Source organism: Saccoglossus kowalevskii, chromosome 22 (genome assembly GCF_978046115.1).
Source record: "Saccoglossus kowalevskii chromosome 22, keSacKowa6.1, whole genome shotgun sequence".
NCBI classification, from domain to species: Eukaryota; Metazoa; Hemichordata; class Enteropneusta; family Harrimaniidae; genus Saccoglossus; species Saccoglossus kowalevskii.
The window spans coordinates 10,250,151-10,266,962 of NC_140662.1; positions in this window are offsets into that span (position 1 = coordinate 10,250,151).

Consider the following 16,812-nt stretch of genomic DNA (forward strand, 5'->3'; position numbering starts at 1 on the left):
AACAAAAACACATTCAAGCGCAAAACAAGAGAAAAGTAATAGACCTCTGAAAATGTTACTTTGCCAGAAGCCACTGAATCCATGGTAAATACATGTATCGGTATTACACAATTCATGGATGACTATACTGTAATAAAAACGTTGGCGAAATGTCGACTGACACATTCGGTCACTGTGGAAAAAGACCAAGACGAATAGCTTAGAATTTGAACAAGACTATAGGCAGGAAATGGAGGACTTGCTGTAACTGAAAATCTAATAGGTGTATGAAGAATGAAAAATAAGGTGGACTTAATTTGCAAACAAACTCTTTGCAACGAACACGATTCTGTGGTTGTATGTTGAAGTTCATTGACATTGACTCGTCTACCATAAACAATGGGTCACTGCATGTTTAGTCTTTCCACGAAACGAAACGAAACCCTAACCCTAACCTTAAATGTTGAACAACTTCAAACATCGCCACGTCACAGAAATAAATTTGTCGAGAATATTTAGTTTCCAAACCTTTTCCCGCCTACTTTTCAGCTCGATTCATTTGTGTTGACATGACGTGACAGCCATTTTGCAATTGTTGAATACTGATGGCGCTATTCATTTCGTGTTTCACAGTGTGAAATTTCCTCATATTATTAGGCCAATGAAAACAAAATGCGGGTTAGGGTTTCGTTTCGTTTCGTTTCGCAATGTGATAAAACAAAACTAAAATAAGTTTAAAATTCTTTCGAGGCCACAATTTTAATGAATATTGTCATGTGCAGTGAGTTTTTACATACATAATCTATTGTCATTTGCCTTGAGTAACAAATCCATGGAACTGACACATAGGTAGTACCCAAATACATCCTTTGGTGTAATTTGTCTGTGTGCTTCCATCAAGGCAAGATGCAAGTCGCGTCGAATGAGTTCGCTGGGAAGACAATATATGCGTATTTTTCCGGAAACAAACTCTGCCGGATTCAGTTCAGGTGAATAATAAGGAGTATACACCATGCCGGTTCCCATGTTTTCCAACCACTGACCGAGGTGGCGACCACCTTTTTTAGATGTGTTTGGTGGTTACCCGTTACAACGATGTCATTATATTCCATCACTGGTAGTTCGGTTAGCGGTTTAATGTTTTCGTTGGCCTCTGAGAAACTGGTAAGTATATGTTGTACCGTTGGACAGAAGGTGCACAGTTACGCACGCCGATTTTGTGTAGCGTTGTATTCTGACTGCAAGCTCTCTTTGAAGAGCATGACCGAAGTGCGGGTTTATATCATTGCTGACTCTTACTGCATATTCGTCAAAAGTGTATCTTCAAATGGTCAATGGTGTGCAATGAGAAATATTACCTATAGTAATTTTGTTCAGTGCTACCGAAGTTAACCTTTGGATGTCCATGCACCTCCAGTAAGTTTGGTTCTCACTGTTTGTGTAATTACGCTTTTAGACCCAACGCCGAGGACCTTGCCATATTCGTCTATTTTGTATTTCATAAATTGATATGTAATTGACGGTTGTTGTCGTTTCATCGTTTCCATAAAAACTTTTTTGTAACGTTTTGATCTCCTTCAATGAATCGTCCCCATATCTTGCGAACGTCAGGGCACAGACATTTTAAAGTTGTCACGGTACCATAGTGTAAAATTCCCCAAACGTCCGATTATTGGGTCACCACCACTGTTCAATATTTCCTGGGTTACTATGTCATCTATTTCTGGTGAAGCTCTGACCCCTCTGCGATACAGTCTACCTTTCGTAGTTTTGATAATTTCTGTTCTAAAACATTAAACTAACACTGCAATGCAAAGTAGGCATGTCAGATAATTCACATAATAAACATCGAAAACGAAAGTTTATGCAAGACTGTTTCGTGTATTTGATTGGTTTAGTTCAGAGGTCATGATTGGTCTGTGGGTGCAACTTCGTGACGTTCGAGGGCTTGGTTTGCTCATATTTACCGACCTGGAAGTTGCGCAATAGGGGCGAATCAGCTTTAAAAACAGTTCAATGAGATGTGAAAAATGACTTCTAATTTAGAGTTCATGTCGTATTTTTTGACACAAGTGCTAACTTCCTCCAATCACCGGCAAGCAAGCCAATTGATGATCGGGTAATAGAATGAATTTGTGTCCGGTTTAATGTGTGTTGAACGTTTTCACATCCCACAGTATAGCAAGGGATTCCTTCTCAATTCCGCCCCGATTTTAATAGAAACTTGGGTGCATGGGAGGTAGGTCTTTCACTTCCATTTTCCATCACATGTGATTTGAATTGGTAGGTCTGGTCGTAGTGGTACTTTGTGGAAGTTATTGACGTTTTTGTTCTCATGAACACGTTCTCACATTTTTCAGTTCACTGAGATTTGGTTTTCCCTTCTCATATGGAGTCCATCTTTGACAATGATGAGTGAACAGTACTCAATGTTATCTTGGAAGAATTTACATTAAGATTAAGCTCGTGGACTATTGTTTCTATAGTCGTTTCTATAATCGCACACCTTCAATATTAGCAAAATTGTCAGCTTTGTCTGTAATGACCATGTCAAATATTATGCATTTTGTACGATTTGTACGATCTTGTAGAATATGTTCGATGGAACGCTACCAAATTGCTGGTGCTGAGGCAATGCCAAATACTAGACGATTGCGTCTGTACAGTTCCTTCGACGTGTTAATAGTGAAAAATTTCTTCCGATTAATCATCCAATTCCATTTGATGGTATGCTTGATGTGAATTAATTTGCCTGAACTTTTGACCACCAGCAAGCTCAGAAAATATATCTTCGATTCTGGGCAATGGGTATTGATTAAGTTGTAAATCAGGAGATACAGTAGTCACCACAGATACGTGCTGTCCCATTCTTTTCCACGACTGGTACTTTTGAAAATGTCCGTTCATGAATTGATCTTAGAGACAATTTCCTTTATGGTTGCATATGATAATTGCCTTAGTTTACAAAATTTAGGCTGGGCATTTTCCATAACCACTCATTTTGCTTTTATCCTTTTTCATGATTTCTAGTTCGTCTTGGAAAATGTCAGAAAATTTATCTAGCACGGGTTTTAAACTTACTTCAGTTGAGGTGGCATACTTACTTTGTTTGGTACAAGATGTAATTCTCATTGAGTTTATGCCAGTTTAGTTGTATTTTTTACAGCCATTCTCGTCCAAATATTTGATTTCTCATACTGTCTTTATACTACGTACAATATTCTAGACATTATGTCTTGCCATTATAGTCTTCAGTTTTCCCTCTGCTTAAGGTAGAGAAGCAGGTTTGTGGGCACTTGGGAGTGATTTTTTTTTTTGCTTTTTATTATCCAAACAGTCTTGGCTATAGATTTTGTAGAATTGTGAATAGTGGAACATACTCAAAAGACGATTTTAAAATATAGATAACAGGTGCAAACATTCTCTTTTTTGAATGCTTAGCAAGATTTAGCAAGGCTGTACATAAATAATAAAGAATAAATAAGAAACATGGTGAAAAAAAGAAATGACGGGATCTCCATATTATGCACTATATTTAACTTTTTACAAAACGATAATACATTTAAATTTGGAACTGTTACAGCCATTTTAATTATAAGCATTAACAAACTTCTTACTGAGTAAATTGTTACGCAAATTAGCAATTATCTCAGCTTCTTTTTAGTGCACCTCTCAGAATTTTGAAAAAAATAACTCCTAGACGCTTTGACCTTTTGTTTTGAAATTTTCACAAATGATTGACAAATTGTATATATTCAAAACGCCGTCGGGGCATTGTTTTTGGTTGAACAGTGTTACAACAATCGTACAGACAACTAGCCTAGGTGTTAATTTATTCATAAACTTGAAGTAGTGAAATTTGAGCTGCTGCCCTGCAAAATTGACAACTGGTAGACAGTTTTCAAGACGGCACTTTCTTCACAGTAAACAGATGTACCCGTAAACCAATTTTGACAGGAAAGAGAAGGATGGTTTAGAAGCTATTTTTTTAAATCACTTTTGACCAAAAAAGTACATTTTTGTGCAAATTTCAAACAACAGTGTCCATAAAAAAATACTAACAAAATTTTAAAATTCATACAATAAGCTTTCCGAGAATATATAGTTTTGTGGACAAGGGAGGTCATCTTGGTTTCCTAATTAACTAATTAAAATACCTGTCAGGTAAACTGCATCTCTAACTTAATTCGTAACCAGTGAATGCCTTCAAGGTGGTGGGACTTCTCAACTTCAATGACACAGATGCACCAGTATCCAATTCCATTTGTAGAGATTTAACTTCCATCTATGGAGTAATCGAAATTGACTGGCTCTCTGGTTTGATTTCGTGAATAGTTCCCAATATATCACTTTGATCACTGTCAACATTCTCATCTAGGACATGAACTTTTATTTATTTGCATAATCTAAATATAGCATAGTTACCAAGTAGTATAGATGGCGCATAGTAAAATACATCACAGGGAGCCAATTAAACAGCTGAGTAAACACAATTATTTATCGTTATATTAAATTCTCAATTCAATACAATAGAGCAATGCACATTAAAAGATTGCAGCCTTTTAAGAGACTTTTAAGGCAATAGTAGACAACTGTCGTGGCCAAAAGAGGATGCATTGCGAGTTCATGTCCTCAAAACAATTATTGATTCATTATAGTGCTCAGATATGTCTTGCAACTGTCTCCAAGTTTCCTTTCAAAGAGTAGGATGTTGATCACTTTGTTAGATTTTCCCATTTTTTGAATATGTACTTTTTAGTAGCTTCTAGGTGGTTGATATTATGAGTGAATAACAGACTGAATAATTGTAATTGAATTTGTGGAGCTGCTGTATGGTAATATATATAATCATATATAGTGACATACAAATTAAATAAGCTCTTGGCAGATACATTCATTATAGTGAGTAGATACCACCAAAGATAAAACTTGTAATTCAGACGTGATATCATAATTAAACTTCATCTGTTGTAATGTACGGCAAGGCAGAAAATTGCAAACTTATTTCACACTTCTTGAATTGATTTTTATGCTGTGTATATCTATGTTTGACCCCCAAACAAAAATGGGTATGACGTGTAATTGTAGTTACTGCCACTGTTGTATTTTGAAATATTGTTTCAATCGTCATAATTATCTTTTTATCATTTCACCATACGAGTATTTATTGTTATCTAGTCTTAAATTCGTATGTCGCACTATGAAATCAGTATCATTGCACGATACTGTTCATTAAGTACAGTTCGGTATTCAGCATGAACCCTACAGTGTTCGCCATCCTAAGTAACACATCGAATGGTGTGCCTCCCCATTGACAACATCATTTTAACAAATGAATTGGACACATGATTGGCAGGAAGCACATTAGACGAATGAATACACAAATGCAGGGAATCTGGCAAAGCAGTTCAGCAAATCTTTTCTCTGTTTTATAAACAATGACAGTAGCATAGATGCATGGTAATGAAGGAGGAACCTATTCTGCTACTCAACTCATTCAACAGTGAAGATCCCAACTTATTATGCACATCATCATATCTTTCAACACGAGTGTAGGCACATCACAATAATCCACAACACCATTGCTGATTCTGAAACAGGTTGGATGATACTATATGCTGATCCTGACCAGTACTGAGTATATGTTTCACATGTTACACTGCATTAATATGTGATATGTGAACATCCTGCTATTGATATTGTACCAACATTTAACCTTTCCCCACATGCTTGAGCATTAAAGGGCCTCCCTCGATCTTATGTTGACAACCAATGTCTTCTTATTATCCCCAGATCCTGGTTTAGTATACATAGGCCGGGCCAAGTCACGGCAAGGCAGAAAATTGCAAACTTATTTCACACTTCTTGAATTGATTTTTATGCTGTGTATATCTATGTTTGACCCCCAAACAAAAATGGGTATGACGTGTAATTGTAGTTACTGCCACTGTTGTATTTTGAAATATTGTTTCAATCGTCATAATTATCTTTTTATCATTTCACCATACGAGTATTTATTGTTATCTAGTCTTAAATTCGTATGTCGCACTATGAAATCAGTATCATTGCACGATTTTGTTTTCTTCGCGCACAGACTGCTGTCGTTTATTGCGCATATCACCACGTTTGGTGTGAATTATCCGGACAATATACAAGCAAACACGGAATGACTGAAATAATCTCATTCATACGCCGATTTGTGAATTCATGTATTCATATGCCAATGACTTTTGACGAACGCAAATCTGCAACACCACAGGCATACATCAAACAAACACGGGGTACGGACTAGAATAGGTTTTGAAATTGGAAATAGTTTAATTTTTTGCGGCCTTATAAATATTTCATTGAAATGCCCACAAATAATAAAACTAATGTATATATCACTTGATGGAACAGATTATGCTAATTCTGTTAACAGCCGTATTTGTCATGATTATAATAGTACCGACATATTTAGTAGACACAAAACTGTACTTCAGCTATATTGTGTTATTGCACGCATAATGGAATCCACGCCAATTTGGAAACGCCTAACCATAATAGTATTACTAGTGTTTACAACAGTTTGTTCATACTTGTTGTCGACGTGGTACACCTCAAGAAGCGCTATCGTGCTAGGTAGTTATGTGGCTGGAAAATTGTTCTCTAAAGACATCCCGGGTGTACACAATACAACGGTGCATATGTACAATGGTACGACCAGACATCACAGTAATAATACTGTTATACGACACATGAATACAAGTTCAAATAATTCATTGGATGAAGTTATTAGTTATCCACAGGACAAATCTTCTCTTTCAAGTTCGAAGACACAGACGACTAGGGGTAAGTGATATTGAGTGTTTTCTTTTGCTTTTACTTTTAATTATAACAGCTTCTCAAATATGACGTAGCGACGAAATAATATCCAGTATTGAGTACATGTCAATCAAAGATTCCCTCCCGCCGTGTCATCATAATGTTATCAATTCATAGCCTTTTTATTATGAGATTCAATTAAGAAATTACATGTAAGGATCTGTCAGAAATTCACATGAAATACAGATAAACCATTTGGATAAAATAAACACTTGTGTCGGCGCTGTAGAGCCACCCTAACACTTTTGGCCACGATTTTGTCGTGGCAAGTCGTGCCATTTTGGGGCACGAACTGGGAAGCTGCCACACTGTTCAAGACTAGTTCATGACGAGTTGACGACGAGTTCACGAATGCGTGCCTATCAGTGTCTGAACTGGCAGGAAGAATTCACGCATGGTTTGCGCATAGTTTACGCACTTCCCGCATTGGCTCTTTTTGCTCTGTGTGCTTACTGACCATCTAAAGAAGGCGCTTAGTGGTGTATCTGAGGGAAATGATGTATTTGTTGCAACGAAGACCCGATCAGGCAAGTCAATATATTATCAGTTTCGATAGTTTTGTCAGCTTACTAAAACACGGTTCGCACAAATATTTAGACATTCCATCGTCTCCATTCACTTGCCCGCAAACAATTTTTAACATTGGAATAACAAAAATTGAAAACGTGTCAACGATTATAGACCTTCTGTTTATGACTCCCGGCAAATCAGCGAAAGTTTACACGCCGCCACTATTGCATAAACATTAATTAATTTAGTCCGGATTCTGAATAGTTCATTTTCAAACATTTCAACGCCATTCGTTTATGTTAATTATTCGTAAAATGGCGAACTTAGTCAAATCGAAAACGTCCATATGCAACCGCGTAAATTAGATTTAGGCTGATTGTGCAATTAGTCAGCTGAGGTGGTTCTAGAACCACCAGCTGTTAGTGTAAAGAATTGAAGACATTGAACATTTAGAATTTAATTAAAATGTAAAATGTTTGAAAAAAGTACAACGTCATTGTTCTCTATTTCGAAACATTTATAGTTATATTTATCGATTGGTTACGTTTAGATGACACACGAATCCGTGCAGGTTTGGCAGGGGATGTTTCTGACGAAATTCCTAAAAGGTGCACAAAAACAAACAAAGAAATGAATGATTTATGAAAAGTAATTGGTAACACATGCTACACAATTCATTTACCAGTGAATTTTTCTAATGTGATGTTTATACATCAAAACTAGATTTGCGATTTATTATATGCAGAAAATGACTGATACCAGGTGGACAATAAGTGACTCAGTTTGTTACAAGATCCAGATATCCCAAGTAAACAATAAATGCCTTTCATTTAAAAGTGACCCCGATCACCCAGTATCAAAATTATTCCGCAAAAAAGCAATGGGAATAAATACACTTGACCTTGTACTCATGTCATGCTGTTGAACATCCGATGTCCGTTTATATGCTCTCACAGTGTCACTTCGATGGCTCGTTTTTTGGCATAGTTGTTCGTCGATTTTCGCATCAAAAAGGCGGGTTGCGGCTGTGGCTCTCATAGAATAGTTTGATTTATTCCTGCATTATTGCAAAGCCGAGCAACAGTACCATTCTAATTGCTGTGATCCACGGCTGGACAGCTGTACCAACACGTCTCACTGGGCTTTGACAATGGATAGAGATAGTACGAGTTGTCTGGTCTGTTGGGTGGAATAAAATGAATCAAAATAAAATAGGTATTTTTAGTGCTCGACAAGAGATGTTTAAAAAAGTGACACTTGAACGTTAAAACGGTTGTCTAAAAAACCCGGAACCAGAACCGGAACGTGAAATTAAAAATATTTGGGCGTACGGGTTCTTTAATATAAGTGATATTGCAATAATGGACTTAGTTTGTATATTATTCATATTATTTATTTCATTATAATCGCAATTTGTAGTTGTGTGTACACTCATTCTAATAATGTGGATGAAATAATAGGCAGGAAGCGCATGTTTACGATATTTCCGTTTGAGGGCGCACTTCACGCACGTCTTAGGTCGATATTTTACTCGTCTTGTGACATCTTTGTTGCTTCCAAATACTTTTAATTTCACTTTTCGGTTCCGGTTCCGGGATTTTTGGACAACCCGTTAAAACCTTGTCATTTGTTTTATTTGTCTTTGCAGTTTATATTTGGCGAGAAAGAAGTGCTTTTAGATATGTTGTGCACAACTGTAATTGATGAAAAAACAATGAACACTCACCATAGTACAATATATCGTTCGAACAACACATCCGTTAGGCATGACTGTGTTTTCATTAGCTCTGGTGACCTTAGGCATTATCCTTCTGCTCCTCAAACCAGCCTGGTTTGTTTTGCTGACATCCACTGTGTACTCGAGGTATTTTTTTTTCCATGAGAGTCAACTTTCATTTTAATGCACATAATTTACCGTACCCCCTGAAAAATCAGACCCATCCTTTTTGTTTTACTCCCTGCACGAAACGAGTCAAACAGAAGTTAAGTCATAATGTTCAATTCTCGTTCGATGACACTCGTATTCGCCACCCGACCAGCCCCTATTCGTGTGTTTTTTTCTTTCCTCCAAGAACTGAACAGTTCAACTGACCATTTTAATTTTTTTCATTGTATTTTTTGAAATGCTTTCCTAATAAATTTTCTATAAATCAGAGTCAACCAACATTTTGCCTACTCGGAAGCTTCCATCGCCGCTAATATTTGACACTGAAGCCTCTTTCTTTGCAACCACTTCAGAATCTTCTGGTGATTGCCAAGTATTAAAGTCAGACAAAAAGCTTTCGGGGGAGAAACCATACATGTCATTGGAGGAGCCAGAATGGAACTCCATTTCATTAAGTGTTTTGTGTAATAAATATCTCAGTGTCAGTCTCGTCTGACATCTTGCCTGCGCCACGTCCAAAACAGAAAAGAGTTGGTATTGAATGGCGCTATTCAAAAACTGTTAACATATCTGCATTAATTACACAACACCTGGTGTTATGAAATAATGCCTTTCGTTAAACGAAGCGTGGTAGGTTCTAGAACTTACCTCTGAATTTTCGGCAGATTCTATTACATAAGAAGAAATTCACACTATCGCAATATCCAAAAAATAAAACATTTCCAACTCCCCGATAAACATACTTCATGCAAAACACTTAATCATGAAAACCATTGATATTTGCAGTACATTAGTAGTCTGATTTTTGTCCGAGAATTGGTTTAAGATAGAGAACCACCTCCCCCTGCGGCCCTCGGTAATTCTAAGCCAGAAACTCCTCGGGGTCGGTGGTTCTCTATTACATATCACGCCAAGAGAGTTTGCATGATTTTCGCAAAACTTTCAGGTTGTCTCATGCAGCCCCGTCAAAGACACAAGCGACATGTTCTCGTTTCTCTCCAAAGTAACCCCAGCCAACGCGGAAAGTCGTACGATACGTGTTTCAATGTGTTGTATCTTTCAATCAACACAGCTACAGTCTCAACACAGCTACAGCAATTTACATTAATTCGCTGCAACTCCGAAAATGTATCATCACGAAATACATCAGCAAACGCCTACACAGATTATGTGGTGTTAGAATCACCCGCCAGGCTGTAAATATGAGCATGTAATTTATTAATTATTCAAGTAGGTGTCATTTGGTACTGACATCATGTCATACATGATTGAGTGTTTTTTTCAACAGCTAATGATCGATATATACGAATTTAAAGTGGGCGGAACAGGAATCGTATAGCACATGTCCTGGAGTCTATTTTCGATAGCTAAGCGGATAAACATATCATCTATATTTTATGACTCGTCTCCAATTCTACAATGAGTGTTGTCAATATAGCGCATGTGACAATGTCAATTATATAATTGTTTACTCATGCCATGAAATTTATTTTACCATACAACAAATCCACTCATCTAGATTTATCCAATGTGCAATTTTTCTCACTTAAATTTGTTCACAATGTCATTATTTGTAATTTTTAGTGAGATCTTAATTTCAGACCAAATGGGCAAAATGTGCTTCTAGTTTTAGATAAAAAAATACAAAATTGCAACATTTCATATGGAAAAGAGCAGATTATGAATGGAACTGTTTTGTGGATTGTGCCTGAAGACTTTCTCACTCATATGGCTCATATCACCCGCTCAACGTAAATTGTAGAACATGTAATTACTAATATAACTCGTGGCATTTTTGTGCTATCTTACAACTCATTTTTATGACATTTACAAACTATACACCCAAATATTTGTCTGAATTAAGGAAGTTACTACTATCGATCACAAAACACTCGTAAAACGCGGCGTATCATCACTCCTATGAATCTGGTCATGTGTTATTGATTTTCTCAAATATACATACAACTGTATTAAGCATGCATACCCGACAAACACAAAACAAATTCAATACATATATTTGATGAGAAGTGAAACATTTATTTTCCGCTGAAAATCTAAACTACATGGGTTTATGGATTTATAATAATAATGATAATAATAATAATAATAATAGTTTATTTCTTAACCCATAATTGTTTCACATATACATATTTATAAACCTGAAATGGCTACAAAGCTAATCGAGTCAGATTCTTTGTACAGGTTTTTAAAAAATAAATAGGTATTATAGTAACAGTAGAACAAAGAAAAGAAAAAAGACATATCAAATTTCAATAACACTAATATTATGCAAAATATATAAATAATCATTTCAAATATTCTGATAATAGCTTTTCTTTTATTTAAATTTTGAAAATTGATTTATTTTCCATTCCTAATGCAACGGATACAATGTGATATTGCAAATGTACCAATTGTTGTATTCATTTTTGGGATTGAGATATCATTTTTGTTTTGTTGTCTTGTATTATTATTGTGTTGAGTATAATGCAGGTTGTAGGTTGACATGTTGTGTGGCATGTTTCCAATAATAACATCGTGCTAAAAATATATAAAGGAGAAAGCTGTGTAGTTTATAAATATCAAGGATTCAAGCTGGTTAAAAATGAGGAGAAAATGGGCAGTAACTTCAAAAACTGTTATAATTCTTGCAATATATTGTTGGGTAGTTAGAATATATATATTTTGTGATGGATATGTACTTTTCGAAACTTCCAGGCCATACGTAATATGAGGTTGGATTAATGAATACTATAATAACCAAAGAGTATTCTTTGGAATATGATGACTTACTTTTGAAAGAATGTCAGTCTTATTTCTGCTCAGCATATTATTTTTTTCAATATGATTTCCTCGTGTTAAATGTTTGTCAGTTGCAACCCTGATAAAGATAGCTGATTCAGTCTCTTTCACAACCTTGTTTTTTTATCGATAGAGATCCGGTTACTATATGGGACACACGTAGACCACTAATAATCGTATAGTTGGTCTTTGAACAATTAATTGTTAGACGGTTTGCATCACAACACACAGAACTTGGTCGAAGTGTTTATTAACAAAGGTCAAATACTTCATTTTAAGCAAAAATGTGGTAGAGATTGGAATCGTCGGTAAATAATCTTAATCAGAAGAGTTGGGGAAGTCATTTTTGTATAAAAGGAATAGGGTCGGGCCGAGGACTGAGCCATGTGTACCCCGCACGAAAAAGGTAAATTTGGAGAAGCAATACCATCAGAGAATACAAACTGTGTTCTATCTTGTAAATAAATTTGAAACCACTGATTGGGGAGCCCTCGTATGCCTCGTATAATGATTCAATTTTTGTAAAAGAATATTGTGATTGATAGTATTAAATGCTTTAGTGAAGTCAATAAATATATCAACACTTATGTTGCTATCATCAATTTGGTGTAGTAAAGATTTTACCAGGTTTATTAGGAAGAGTTTTGTACTATAATTAGTACGAAAACCATATTGATACTCGTGAAATATATTATGTTTTTCTAAATAATTGCTTAATAACGATTTTTTCAAGCACCTTGCTGACAAGTTGTAGACCGGATATTGGTCTGTGGTTTTCGGCGCCTTTTTTTAATTTTTGAAATTATCAGCGAGGCTTCCTCAAGTAGTCTAGCTTGCAATCCATCTTAGCCACACGCTTTGTCAGGGTCAACATTTATTTGAAAGCCGTTGAGGTAATTGTATTTTATATTTAATGCAAGGCTCTGGCCAATATTTACAAACTAATTATTAATCAATCCCAATAATTAAGTAATGTTTTCCCTGTGTCAATCTTTAATTTACTTGGTAAGGTTTTGTGATTTATGTTGACATTGCCAACAAGGTCATTAATTAATCACCACGTTTTACCTGAATCACAATGGTGTTTAGTAAACTGGGAGATGTAATAGTTTTCCTTGGCTTTTCTCAATACATTAGTAAGTACATTCTTACATCTTTTATAATTCGTAAGTTCCGTTGCACCATAGTTCGCTGACATAATCCATGGCTTGCCTGTGTTGGTATTAGTACATTTAACTTTTTTTAGTTATTAGAAGTACATGCTTATTACACACTTCATTGAATATACCGTAAAACATTTAATAAGCATTGTTGACATCAGTGGATTCATATAAATCACCCCACGATATATTGGAAAGATCTTGTTTAAAATTATGTGACTAATGATACCTAAAATCTTCCTAATTTTGGAAGTGATATCAGTAGTAAGACAAGGGAACAACATGCACTGATATTAGAATGAACGTGATTAATAAATGTACTGCCGGTTGGGTAGCTCATGTCGGTACAGTAATAAGTTGGTGTAAGGAGAGACTTTGAATAGATGCAAGAAATGTATCTGAAATATTATTTTCTTTTGAACTATCAATATTAAAATCGGCCATTGACACCCAATTATCTTTTTCTATTTTAAGTCGACATACAATACTCAATAGGCTATAATATCAGAGGCTGGTTTTTTGGTACACAATATCAACAGTCACATTCTTCTTACCAGATAAAATCTCAAACCAAAGACTTTCACAGTGGTTCACATCATAATTTAAAATATTGTACTAAAGGAATGATTGAATATACGCAGCGACTCCCCTCCCCTTTCGAAATATCTACCATTGCATACAAAGGAATATGACGGTTTATTAAATAAATTGGGGTTATTAATCTGCCATTTCTCATGTTTTGCATACAGGTTTCCTAAAGTACCTTAAAGCTGTCAAAGGTGTTGCTTAACGAGTGGATATTAATATGAGAAATAACAAATGTAATGTGTGAATTATGGCTAATTTTTTTCGTTAAATTAAGAAGGGGATATAATATCATCATTGACTGGTTGCATGAATACTAATTATACTTATACACCATATTCGATAACACAGTACTTACAATTAACATATTTTCTGCAAGTCCATTTCATTATTTAAAACGATTGGTGGAAAGCCACATTCCTTCCTCATGAATATTTGACAGTTATTTGTCCACGGACATTTATAATTTGCGTTCTTTCTTACTTTATTGGCTTTCCCCAATAACAGTCGAGTACTGCAATGAAGATTTCTGTTAATGAAAATGAGGTTGTTTGCGTCATAACCGTTGATATACATTTGAGTTTCCGTCTTCCCTCACATATTGTGTTTCTCTTTCTGCTGGTAGTAAGCCTAACGATAATGAGCGTGGACGTCTTGCGCGCTGTTGTAGGGTAATATCTTGCGTTTACCAATGATGTAGATGTCATCTCCATTAGTTCGTTGATCGTCTTTAGGATACCAAGAACTATCTTGTCGGTATTTTCTTCTTGGCTGTTTTCTGTGATGCCCATAATTCTAGGTTTATTCCCCGACAATACTGATTGAATCTATTCAAGTCTATTTCAGTGTTGTTAACTTGGTTTCGTAATTGCCAATTTTCTTCTGTCAAGTTCTTATTCACTTTCTTCATTAATATCTTAATATCATTATTATCATTTAACCATTTTTTCAAACTTATTATTCATAAATGATATTGAATTGACTACCGACTCTTGTCCGGATTGTGAGTCACTAATGTCACTGCTAATAATGGCAAGTTCCTCCACTCTCCAATGATGGTACTCCCGTGGTGCCATTCTCGGGACTGGATGTCCAACTGCCTTCACATTTTTTTCACAATGGTACACTATTTTCGCAGCTGTAACACCGTTAGTTTTACCACAATCAGTACACTTTGGCTTGTTGAACACACAGTAGTTCAATTAAGAATATTCATTAACTAGGTGCTAGTAATCGGTCCAGTAGCTTCTCACAGAACAGGGTAGCCTGTTTACATTTACTAATTTCTTGACGAATAAATAAGTTTCAGTCCAGAAATTTAGCCTATACTCACTTGGTACCTTCACCATGCCCTGTAAGCTGCAGCTTACGTTATGTACCATGTGATATCTACTTGGCGTTTATACACCAAATAATATCCATTTTTATTCAATGTCATGTGGCAGAGTTTAAACCAATTACAGCATGCGTAACAAAATGTAAATGTGACTATCACTGCTGTGCAATCGATATCACTGCCTATGATGCATCGTTCTTTCTTCTCGAGCAAAATCTCGCACACAAGGTGTTCGTAGAATATATGCATTGTTTTGACCCCAGGCAGTATAGATTGCCGAATGGAGAGATTCCCGCAACCTTTTCAGTAACGTAACGTTCGTGGTCATTGTCGATGACATGTCTCGAATCGCGTTCTCAAAAGAACCGACGCTAAAAGCATAGCCTGTAGGATGAGGTCTTGTTCACATTGGAACGTTTCATAACAACACTCTATAGCGATTCTTTCCCCATAGATGTGGATATTCTGGTTTGGTGCACTTTCAAAATTACTCGTACTTCGCCAGCCATCATAAATTCGCTAATTTTAAAAATGATTTAAGTCAATGATTTGGCAAAAGAAATAGTTTTAAGACCAAGCGTAATCCTTACATGAAACAGTTGCATATTCCACAAAAAATAGCGACTATGCGTTCTGGAATACGGGCTCCGACGCTCTCGTGGTTTTTAGCTGCTGGTTTCCACGCTCGTTCCCTTTTTAGTGGTCAGTTTTGCGATTGTCGTGCTGATATAAATAATAATATTTTATAAGTACTGCTTCTCTCAATACACCACGTTATTACATATTACCTGCGTATTAATGGCGATTAACCTCTAAATACGGTGTCCCATATATACAATTGGTCTGCTATTTGACAATTGGAGTGCTGTATGAACAACGACGCTTAGTAATTGAATCATCATGGAGTCAACAGAAAAAAAACGTTTACTGGTATCCTGGAGTTAATCCCGTGTTAGAATTGAACGTTCTTGCTTATCAGATGCACATGCAGAATAATACCGGGAAAATGATCAAATATCGAAATAGCAAAAACCTTGCTGTAAAATATGATGATTGGAGTTACGCCACAAAACGCGGTTCATTGATTCCTCTACCTATCTTTCAAAATTGTAGAACAAAGTAATCGTTCTGAAATGGAAAAAAAAATATTTACACAATGTATTTTCTAATTGCTAAAATATTGCCATTTATATTCTGATTAAATTTTACTTTGAATCAATTTTACTTAGTATGTTTTATTAGATAATGATAGATAGCGTGAAGACGGTGAAAATTACGTGACAGAATGATTATCCTGGGAAGTCGCTGTAATTGATATGTCAAAGCACATCACTAGATTGTGTTAGCCAAAAAAAACGACGAATAAATAAAAGTAAATAGTTTGTATTTCAAGTAGGCAGGTTGGTTTTTTCACGTTATTTAACAAAAGGGTGCTAGTTTTATTATAAATCATAACAATGCACAAGAATCGCACTATCGCGTGTTATCAGCAAGTTACCTCATAAACCTGCACCATGTTTTAGCGAACCATTATTTTCAAGTAGCGGACCGATTGTATATATGGGCCACCGTACATTAGTAACAGATTATGATAAAGCTAACAGCTGCGTGTGTCATGATGATGTTATACATGTTGGCATACGAGTAGACGTATCCTATCTACAGTACTTTAATTCATGCATAATGGTACC